This window comes from Tenrec ecaudatus, chromosome 18 (assembly GCF_050624435.1).
Source record: "Tenrec ecaudatus isolate mTenEca1 chromosome 18, mTenEca1.hap1, whole genome shotgun sequence".
NCBI classification, from domain to species: Eukaryota; Metazoa; Chordata; class Mammalia; order Afrosoricida; family Tenrecidae; genus Tenrec; species Tenrec ecaudatus.
Window position 1 is genome coordinate 60,452,255 of NC_134547.1, and position 11,146 is coordinate 60,463,400.

Genomic DNA, 11,146 nt, shown 5'->3' on the forward strand with positions numbered 1-11,146 from the left:
TCCAGGCAAAAATGATGATAATTTCTGAAGAAATATGGGTCTTGAGTTCACAACGTCACACGAGAGCCTTTCAGCCTCCCTCAATTTTGTACATTAACATATTATGGCATAGATTATGTCTACTCTTGCAACTCTAGTCTGGAAATATGAATTCTCCCTGATGTTAAGTCTCAAATTCAGTATATTTTCCAAGTTGCTTTGTGTTCCTAGTATAATTTTTGTAAACAGACTAGAAATCTAGACAGTTTATTTTGGGTACAGCAAGTTCATTTAAGAAAGATGGTGACATTCTAGTTGGTAGACTTATAATGAAAGGAAAAGCTTAGATATTTCGTAAAAGTTTGGTGGTAGCAAATATTTTTAGTAAACAATAAATGACTTGATCATGCCCTATCAGGCCTCCCACACCCTCCTCACCACCAATTTGGATCACTTGTTGTTCCCTTGTCCCTGGATTTGTTAACACCACTTCCTTTCCTCCCACCTTCCCCTCTCCCATGAACTGTTAGTCCCGTTGTTTTCTCCTCCAGATTGTTCATCCAACCTATCTTATTTAGACAGACTGCGGAGATAATAACATGCACAAATAAGACAGAGCAAAACCAAGCAACAATATACAACAAGAAACCAATGACAAAAAAATAACAAAACACAACAAGAAAGAAAAGCTTGTAGTTAGTTCAAGGATTTTTTGCTGGCTTTTAGGAGTGCTTTCCAGTCCAGTCTGTTGGAGCACCACTCCCTGGCCCCAAAGTCCACCTTCAGCATTCACTGGGGACCTCGCTGCTTCATTCCCTTGCTATTCTGTTGCACCCCCTTAGTGTCTTGCCTTGGTGTGGCAGGATCAGATCGGTGCAATTCCCACACTGTGTCTCCAGTGTTGTCCTCTGTAGAGCTATGGGTCAGTGAGGGGCGTCATGTCTCATATTGGGGCCGGCCATGTGGTCCTCTCTGTGAACTGGCTGCTCTAATCGGGAACATTGTCCTCAAGGCCTGGTGGGCCAGGATGTGTTCCATTCTTTCCTCCTCCCCCTTCATCAGCACCCATGTGCTCCAATCAGATATGTCCCTCTCCCAGAGCTTCAGATTCAATGCCATCTTTTGAAATAAATTCTTCTAGGGGGAGGGGCAGGTGTCCACTTAGTAGTTGGGATTGGGGCCAGCCCCCACACCTCTCCACTGGTTCCCTACTCCATGCCGGCATGTTGCATTCACATCTTGGAGCACTGAGTTGAAGTCTGGTCCCTCTTTCCCTGTGGAGATACAAACAATACTCTCCCTTTGGGTGGGTTAGTGCCCTGTGCACCCGCTACCCATTTCTTTTTTTATTATTTTTTCCCTTTCTCCACCTCCTTTTTAGTTGTCTACCATGTGTATTCCTGTATTTGATCTGGTCCCTGCCATATTGCCTGGTCCTCACCCCAGGAATGTTTGTATAGAGTAACTTTTTCCATATGCCTCTTTTGCATTTTATTTTAAAAGCTTTCCATGTTGTGCTTGTCCTTTTGTGCTTGACTTACTTCGCTTAGAATGATTTCCTCTAGTTCTTCCCATGCAGCGAGGTGATTTATACATTCATCACTGCTTTTTAGCAATGCGTAATACTCCATTGTATGTATATACCACAGTTTTTTAATCCATTCGTCAGTTGATGGAAATTTGGGTTGCTTCCAACTCCTTGCAATTATAAACTCTGCCACGATGAAAATTGGAGCACAGATGTCTGGCTTGGTTTGTTTCTTGCCTCTTCTGGGTATATGCCCAGTAGGGATTGATGGGTCATATGGTAACTCAGTTTCTATCTGTTTTAGATATCGCCAGATTGATTTCCATAGTGAGTGGATGTACATACTTAACAATTCTACCAGCAGTGGATAAGAGTTCTTGTCTCCCCACAGCCCCTCCAACACTTGTTGCTTTCTGACTTTTTGAGTTGGGCTACCTTTGAGGGTGTTAGGTGGTACCTCATTGTTGTTTTAATTTGCATTTCTCTTATGGCTAAAGATTGGGAACATTTTCTCATATGTTTATTGGCCATTTGGATTTCTGCCCCTGTGAAACTTCTGTTGAGGTCCTTTGTCCACCTCTCAAGTGGGCAATTAGTGTTTTTTTTCTCTTTGGAAGCTAGCAGAGTATTGTAGGTTTTAGTAATAAGGCCTTTGTCTGATGTGTCATTGCTAAAGATGTTTTCCCAGTCCATGGACTCTCTTATTGCTCTCTTGGTGAATTCTTTCGATGTACACAGGTGTTTTATCTTCAGTATATCCCATTTGTCAATTTGTGCCTCCTCTGTGTTTGTGTCCTTCCCTGTTTCTGATAGCCTATGTATTCCCTGTGTCAAAATTCTCAAGTTGGTCTCAATTCCCTCATTGATGGCCCTAATAGTTTGGGGTTTAACTTCAAGATCTGTGATCCACCTTGAGTTTATTCTTGTGCATGGAGTGAGATAAGGGTCTTGCTGCATTTTTCTGCAGGTAAATATTAATTTTTCCAGCACTACTTTTTAAAGAGGGCATCTGCTTCCCATTTGATATTTTTTGGGTCCTTATCAAAGATCAGTTGTTTGTATGCTGACGATTTTATTTCTGGGTTTTCAGTTATTTTTCATTGGTCTGAGTATCTGTCATTGTACCAATACCATGTGGTTTTGACAACTGTGGCTGTATAGTATGTGCTAAAGTTAGGTAAAGCAAGCCCTCCCACTGTGTTCTTCTTCTTGAGGAGTTCTCTGCTAATTCTGGGCTTATTCCCTATCCACATGAAGTTAGTAATCAGTCTTTCCAATTCTTTGAATAAAGATGATGGTAATTGTATTGGGATTGCATTAAATTTATGTAGTGCCTTTGGCAGAACTGACTTCTTGGCTATATTGAGTCTTCCAATCCATGAGCATGGGATATCCTTCCATTTGTTGAGGTCGCTCTTGGTTCCTTGTAATAGCGTTCTGTAGTTTTCCCCATATAGATCTTTTGTTCTTTTCGTCAGATATATCCCTAGGTATTTCTATTTGTGTTTGGCTATTGTGAAGGGTACCACCTTCTTGATCTCTTTTGTGGTCTTATCTGATGTGTATAACAGTCCGATGGACTTCTGTTTGTTGACCTTGTATCCTGCTACTCTGCCAAACTCCTCTATTGCTTCCAGTATACTCCCCTTGTGGAACTTTTAGGATTTTCCATATATAAAATCATATTTGCAAATAACGATAGTTTCACCTCTTCCTTACCCAGATGAATACCTTTGAGGTATTTTCTTTGCCTTATGCTGTTAGCTAAAACCTCCAGCATGATATTAAATAAAAATGGGGACAAGGGGCATCCTTGTCTGGTCCCCTTTTTCAGTGGGATTGTGTTAGTCTTTTCTCCATTGACTACCACATTGGCTGTTGGTGTTTCATATATAGCTTGTATTGTCTTGAGGAATTTTCCTTCCATTCCTATCTTCTCAAGTGTCTTAAACAGGAATTGGTATTGGATGTTGTCGAATACTTTTTCTCCATCTATCAATATTATCATGTGGTTCTTATAGTTCTTTATGTCAATGTGATGAATAATACTAATGGTCTTTCATATGTGGAACCATCCCTGGATCCCTGGTATGAATCCCACTTGGTCATGGTGAATTATTTGTTTTATATACTTTTGTATTCTGTCGGCTAGTATTTTGTTAAGGATTTTTGCATCAGTGTTCATTGAGGATATTGGTCTGTAGTTCTCTATTCTTGTGGGATCCTTGCCTGGTTTGGGTATCAGAGTTATAGTAGCTTCATAGAAGGAGTGTGGGAGTTTGCCGTCTTTTTCTATGTTCTGGAAGAGTTTGTGTAGGATTGGTGTTAGTTCTTCCCTAAATGCTTGGTAGAATTCTCCAGTGAAGCCATCTGGTCCAGGAGATTTTTTTGTTGGTAATCCCTTTATAACCTTGTCTATTTCTTCTATTGCTATGGGTCTGTTGAGATTCTTGATGTCCATCGAGGATAGTCTAGGGAGGGATTGTTTTTCCAAGAATTTGTCCATGTCTTCCAAATTTTTGAATTCATTGGAGTACAATCATTAGTAGTACTGTGCAATTATCCTTTTGATTTCATTAGAGTCTGTTGTAATGTCCCTTCTTTCATCCCTTATTCTTGTTCCCTCCTTTCTTTGGTTAGGTTTGCCAGTGGTCTGTCAATTCTGTTTATTGTTTCAAAGAACCAACTTTTAGCAGCATTGTTTCCATAGTTTTCTTATTTTCCCTCTCCTGAATCTCAGCCCTGATTTTTGTAATTTCTTTTATTTTGCTATTAGTAGGATTGTCCTGCTGACTCTGCTCTAGTTGTTGTATATTCTGTGCCGGCATATCAATCATGAGTCTCTCTTTCTCAGGTGTGCATGTATTGCTATGAAACTTCCTCTGATAACTGCCTTTGCTGTGTCCCATAAGTTTTGGTACGTTGTGTGCTCATTTTCACTGGTTTCTAGAAATTTCCTAATTTAATCTCTGACCTGTGCCAGTATGCACTCATTTTGTAGTAGACAGTTATTCATCCTCCAATTGTTTGCTCTCGTTTTCTTCATCTTCCTTTTGTTGATTTCCAGCCTTATGGCACAGTGGTCAGAAAGAGGTCTGTATGATATCAATGTACTTAAATTTATCTAGATTTGCTTTATGCTCCAGCATGTGGTCTATCTTCGAATATGTGCTATGTGGGCTTGAGAAGAATGTGATTTTCTTTTGGTATTTGGATGAAAAGCTCTGTAAATATCTATCAGGTCAAATGATTGTATTTAGATCTCTAGCCTCCTTGTTGAGTTTCTTTCCCTGTGACCTATCTTTTTCAGAGAGCAGTGTGTTGAAGTCACCCACTATAATTGTTGAGGCTGTGATTTCTTTTTTCATCTTTTGGAATGTTTGGTTGAGGTATTCAGTGGGTCTCATTTGGGGAATATATGTTTACAGTGCTTAGTGGTTCTTTGTATACCATTCCCTTGAGCATTATATAGTGTCCCTCCTTATCTCTATTTATGGTTTGCACTTTGAGGTCGATTTTATCCAAGATTAAGATGGCAACTCCTGCTTTTTTTGAATTGTTGTTTGCTTGGTATGACTTTCTCCAGCCTTTGATTCTCAGCCCATTTTTGTCTGTAGTCTTGAGATGTGTCTCCTGTAGGCAGCAGATTGATGGGCTGTGTTTTCTAAGCCAGTCTGCTAGTTTCAGTATTTCAGTGCCTGAGTTCAGGCCATTGATTTTCAGGGTAATTATCTTCATCTGCGGACTCTGTGATGTCATCTTATACCTTTTGTGTTGGGTGTTTTCCTACTTTCCTTTCTCATTATTAGCCTGTTGTGCATGTGTGTGTATCTTTCTTGAGTTCTTTCTACCCATAAGCCAATGCTATCTTGCGGTCTGTTTTATCTTTATTGCCCTCTGGGTGAGGTTGTTCTACGTGGTGGTCTCTTATTTATGCTTGGTGAGTGTTGCTCTTCTGCCCATACTGGTTCGGCTAGGATCTTTTGTAAGGCTGGGTTTCTTCTAACGTATTCTTAGAGTTTTTACTTGTCTGGGAAGACTCTTACTTCTCCATCTATCTTGATAGATAATTTGGCTGGGTAGAGTATTCTTGGTTTTGCGTTGTTTTACTTTAATTTTTGGAATATGTTACTCCACTCTCTCCTTTTCTTCATAGTTTCTGCTGATCAGTCTGAGCATAATCCTATTTGGGAACCTTTCTATGTGATTGCTTTTTTTTCCCTAGCTGCTCTCATGATTTTCTCATTTTCCTCAAAGTTGGATACTTTAACTATTATGTGCCTTGGTGACTTCTTGGAATTCAATCTAGCTGGTGTTCTTTCAGCCTTCTGAATGGTTGCCTGGTTTTCATTCATTAATCCAGGGAAGCTTTCTTCCAAGAATTCTCTAACTCTTGTTGTAGATGACTTCTTGGTTGTGTTTTCCTCCGGTAAGCCAATAATTCTAATGTTGTTCGCTTCATAGCATTAGACATAGCTCTTAGGTTTTCTTCAGCTTCTCTGATGATTTTATTAGATTTTTGTTTGCGCTTGTTAAAGTCTGCTTGGCTGTCCTCCGAGTCACTGATGTGGTTCTCTGCTTCCTTCAGTAGATTCTCGAGGTCTGTGTTTCTGCTACTGGTTTTTGTTATCTCCTCCCTAAGCTCCTGTATTTCCCTTTGGTGTATGGCCTTTATCTCCTCTATCATTTCATCCTTTTTCTGTATTGTTTCCCTTATATCCTGTATGACTCCAAGCAGCTTTCTGAAAATTTCTGTGGCAGCTCAATGTCTGCTCTTTCTGTGCATGTTGTTATGTTCTGGATATCTTCTGCCATTACCTTTTGTTTCTCCTGCTTTTTCGTTGAGGTCATTGGGGTTGATGGCTGTTTGTTTTGCGTTGTTTTAGAGGAGCCAGGTGCCATTTCCCAGGGAGTTGAAGAGAACTGGCTCTCTCTGGGAGACTTGTAGGAATGCTTCTTCAAGCTGCCTACAGCTAATTTCACTATGGAATTAACCTATCACTTTATCCTCCTGTGGCTTCCCTTTCAGGGGAGTGCCCCAGAACACTATTGGGTTGCCTGCTTTGGTGTTGCAGAGGTTGGGCAGAGGTTCTTGCAACAGCTTAGAGTGTTCATGCGTTTTGGCCGGGCTGCCTTATGCCCCCAGGTATGCAGGCAGGAATTCCCAGGTGAGAAGTTGGGCAGAGTATCCCCTGGAGGGAAAGCAGGGCTTTCCCAAGCCTCGGACTAGCTACACAGGGTAGACCTCACCTAGCTGGGTGTGTGCAGGTGTAAGTGTCCTAGGCTAAGGCAGTGGTCTGAAGGTCAGCAGTGGAGTGTGAGAGAACAGGAAAGAGATAAAGAGCATAAATATTTTTTTTAAAGTAAGACCTCTTAGACTGAGTGGGAATATAGAGAAGAGATGGAAACAAAAGGAACAATGTAGCTCAGTCCTGATTCCTGCCCATGGAACTGCAAGGGTTTAGTCCCTGCCCGGAGGAGGCAGTGGCAAGGCAAGCAGTGACTGAGCCGAGAAAAAGCCCCTGCACAGCCATCCAAGACCGTTGGGGGACAGAGAAGAGAGATTGAAACAAAAGCAACAATGTAGCTGAATTCTGATCCTTGCCCAGTGGAGCTTCTAGGGTCCAGTCCCTGCCCTGAGGCAGGCAGGGGCAAACGATAGCTGTGTTGATACCAAGCTCCCCTATGGTAAAGTGACCAGACATCCTGATTTTGGCAGGCAGTCCCGATTTTTTTAAACAATTTTTCCCACATCCCGTGGCATTTTAAAAATGTCCCAGTGTTTGAAAAGAATGCACGACAAGCTAGGGTATATGATTTTTGGCTGCCATGTGGGTATTTTGCCAGGATATGAGTTTTATCAATGGTCCTGCTGGTGTCCCGCTTTACCAATATTAAAATCTGGTCACCTTACCCTATGGGCTCCAAATGGTCCCTGCTCCAGCAGAGACAGTGGCGGGGCCAAGGTTAAGCCCCAGCTGGCTTCCACTAAGATAAGCCAAAAGCTCCCAGCCCCTCAAAACACCTGGGTCTGTAATTATTTATTTTTATGATGCTCCTTCTGCATTCCATCTGCACTGAATTTCCCTCTAAGCAACTCTCCTAGGCTGAATTCTGTGGAGTCCCTCTGGTATGTGTCACTCTGTCACCATCTTCCCGGAAGTCCCCCTTAAAACAGTTTGTTTGCATATAATTCACATATTGTATAATTCAATTGTTCAGTCATGTTCAGAGTTGTACAATCACCACCACAATACATTTTAGAACATTTTCTTTTTTTTTTTATTCATTATTAGCTCCCCATTTTCTCCAAACCTCCCCTGCCTCACCTCCAAGAAACCCTTAATCTAGTTACTTTCTCTATAGATTTACCGGTTCTGGATTTCATATACAGAAAAACATACCACAGAAAACAAAACACAATAAAACTAACTTAAAACCAACAATAACAAAGAAAATTCTCAATTGAAAAGAAAGCAGAAAACATATTTTTGAAAATATTAAGACATAGAACAATCTTTAAATGGGTCAAAGAACAATTTTTAAATGAGTCAAATGGGAGATCACATGATAAGGTGTTAAGTTTTGACTTAACGACATCTATCTACTTGGCAATGCACCCTGAATGATAATAAGGTATTCACATACCTGGTCTGCGGTCAGAGGGGATTCATCAGAGACTTACTCCATGTGTATTTACTATTCACTGAAGAAAAAAAAAAAACCCAAACTGAAACAACTTTAAAATAAGTCAAAAGGGAGATCAAATGGTAAGATGTTATACTTGACTTTACAATGCTTTCTGTTTGATAACAAGGATGTTCACATTCTGAGACTGTGTTCAGAGGGAATTCACCACCTGAGAGTCAATCTATGTGTGGACCCTGCACATGGATTTTGGGCTTCCACAATCATCCATTGCCTTCTGGAAACCAGGTGTTCACAGTTTAAATTCTGATTCTATTCTCTCCTTCGGATTTGGATTTTATTATTTTTCCATGTGGACTTAGTTGATATCTCTCTTAGATGGCTGCTTGTTTGAAAACAAGCCTTTAAGAGCTCAGATACTCTTCTTTTTGCTAGCTTTTTGCTAGTTTCTTCACCGCATTTTTCTATAGCACCCATATCTTCAAGTGATCTCCTCATGAGGTGGCCATGAGACTATCTCTTTATGGGAGTAGTAAGTCCTGTCTTTCTTCCACGGAGTGGCTGCTAGTTTCTAACTGTTGACTTCTTGGTTAGCAGGGCAATGTGTAAACCACTATGTCACCAGGGTTCCTTAACCAACAAATCCTAGAGTGTTGAGATGTATTGTTTTATTGTGGCCGAATAATTTAGTACAGACAAGATCTGAACAGGCAGTTTTTATGTTTAATAGAGAAAACCATACATGGAAAAAATACCTCCTCCCCTCAAGTCCCCCCAAAACAACAAAAATGAAATCTATGTTCTTTGTCATGATCATTCTTTCACTTCCTAGTTTTTAGGCCTGTAGGAGAAACAGAAACACCATATTTTCTATGGCAAATGTAACATTCTTGATTCAGTCAACAGACTAAAGAACTCTGAAAAAAATTTTACATTGAAGAGCAATAGAAGTTCTGCGTATACTATAACTAGGAGAAGATAGACTTGAAATTACTACTACAGAAAATTCAAGTCCAAGGAGAAAATAATAGTTTATTAGCTAAGTTGATCTTAGATAAATCAAGGACTACAGTAATTTTTAGGAAGATATTGCACAACAAAGGCTTGACTGACAGCTCATAGGAAAATGAAATTATGAATGATGCAGAAATCACATATGCCATAAAAATAAAGCTAAATCAGAATAAAAATAGAAGAAGAAATCCAGAACCTCATTAAACAGCTCATGTTGTAGACAAAAAATGTCCTTTTTATAGTATATTGTACTACAGTCTGAATCTACTACAGCTAAAAGCATGGTAACTAAACAATGGAAGAACTCTGTGAGAACAATAGTATATTCTCTCATTTCAAAAGTTAATATTAGATTTTACTAAATCAGTATTCAAAGAGGATTTCAAAGAGTTTATAGAAAAATTCCATGATTGTTCAATTCAGTTTTCCATGTGCTTCATGAAACTCTAGTATACTTCTATTTTAAACTAAAACGAAAGGATTAGATATAATTTTGTTTAATAAATATTTTCCCTCTTTAAACCATTTTTGTTAACCTGTAATCACCAGCTCTGAATAAGATAAAACTTTTACTAAAGTCTTAATAATATTTTAGGGTTTATAACATTTATTACTCCTCTTAATTTAAGTTTTCTCAAAAATGAATTGAGTACTGCAAATTGAAGCTGGAATAGATAACAGACAGTGTTATCTATTCAGTGACAAGGGAGGTTGAGAAGCATTCAGTCACTTGAAAATGACACAGTTGTTCTTTATCTCTTGAATCTGTGATCTTGACCCACACATCCTTTAGACCAGTGGGTCTCAACCTGTGGGCCGTGACTCCTTTGGGGGTCGAATGACCCTTTCACAGGAAACGCCTGATTCATAACAGTAGAAAAATGACAGTTTTGGAGTAGCAATGAAAATGATTGTTGGGGGGTCACCACAACATGAGGAACTGTATGAGAGGGGTGAGGCATGAGGAAGGTTGAGAACCACTGCTGTAGATGGAATTGAGACTTGACTTTTCATATGCTAGTCAAGTAAGCATACGCTTTAGACTCAGGCTGGAACCTATCTGGATGGCTCCATAGAGTTGCATTTGAAGATCTGACTAATGTACTTACTGTACCATGCATCTCACTGCAATTGGACATGCCTCGGCTGCAGCTCTGCTGTGATGCCATTAGGTGAGAGAAAGGATGGTAGCAATTTTGTGGGCTAATAAAAATTGTTATGAGTTCATAAAACTCTTAATTTGTATGCAAGGCTTTTAGTACTTCTGTTTTAGTTACCTTTTGTCTCTTTCTTTCTCCCCCCACCCCCACCCCTCTTCACGCTTTGGCTATTACAAGGTTGAGGAGGGAATCCCTTGTGGATCCTGTGAGCTACAGGGAAAGAAAGCAAAGAGAAAGACCAAAACCATTTGGTACTCTGTTCCTTCTGTCTACATGAATAACCCCCTACTGTTTTCTTTTCACAGTAAACAGGGCTTAATATGCATCACATTACAAACTATGTAGCTTCAATTAAGTAATTCAATCATTGTGTTTTGGTCATTATGCAGAATTGACAGAAAGTTTCCTTCCTGCTCCTAGAAATTGCTAATATTCCTTTGGGAGGATTCAATAAAAGACACCGTATTAAGAGGAACATTAGGAAACCTGACCAATGAGGACAACAGACAGCAGAAATCGGCACATGTACAAAGGGAAGTGACTACAACCTCTGTCACTGTATGTTCAAAAAACCCTCTCTCAGATGATGAGTAAAACACTCACGTACATTCTAATGTGTTTTTCTCCTGGTGTGATGTATTTTAGTAGACATACTTGTGGGCGTAGGGCTTCTTTTTACAAAAGATCTGAATCATAAAGTAGAATATCTAGGTATATTTTTGGTTGGTTTAAAATGCAATATTGATATATTATAGTAAAAACTAAACACTGATGAACACTCAACCAACCTCTCTAGCATGGGATCAAAATTGTTAGC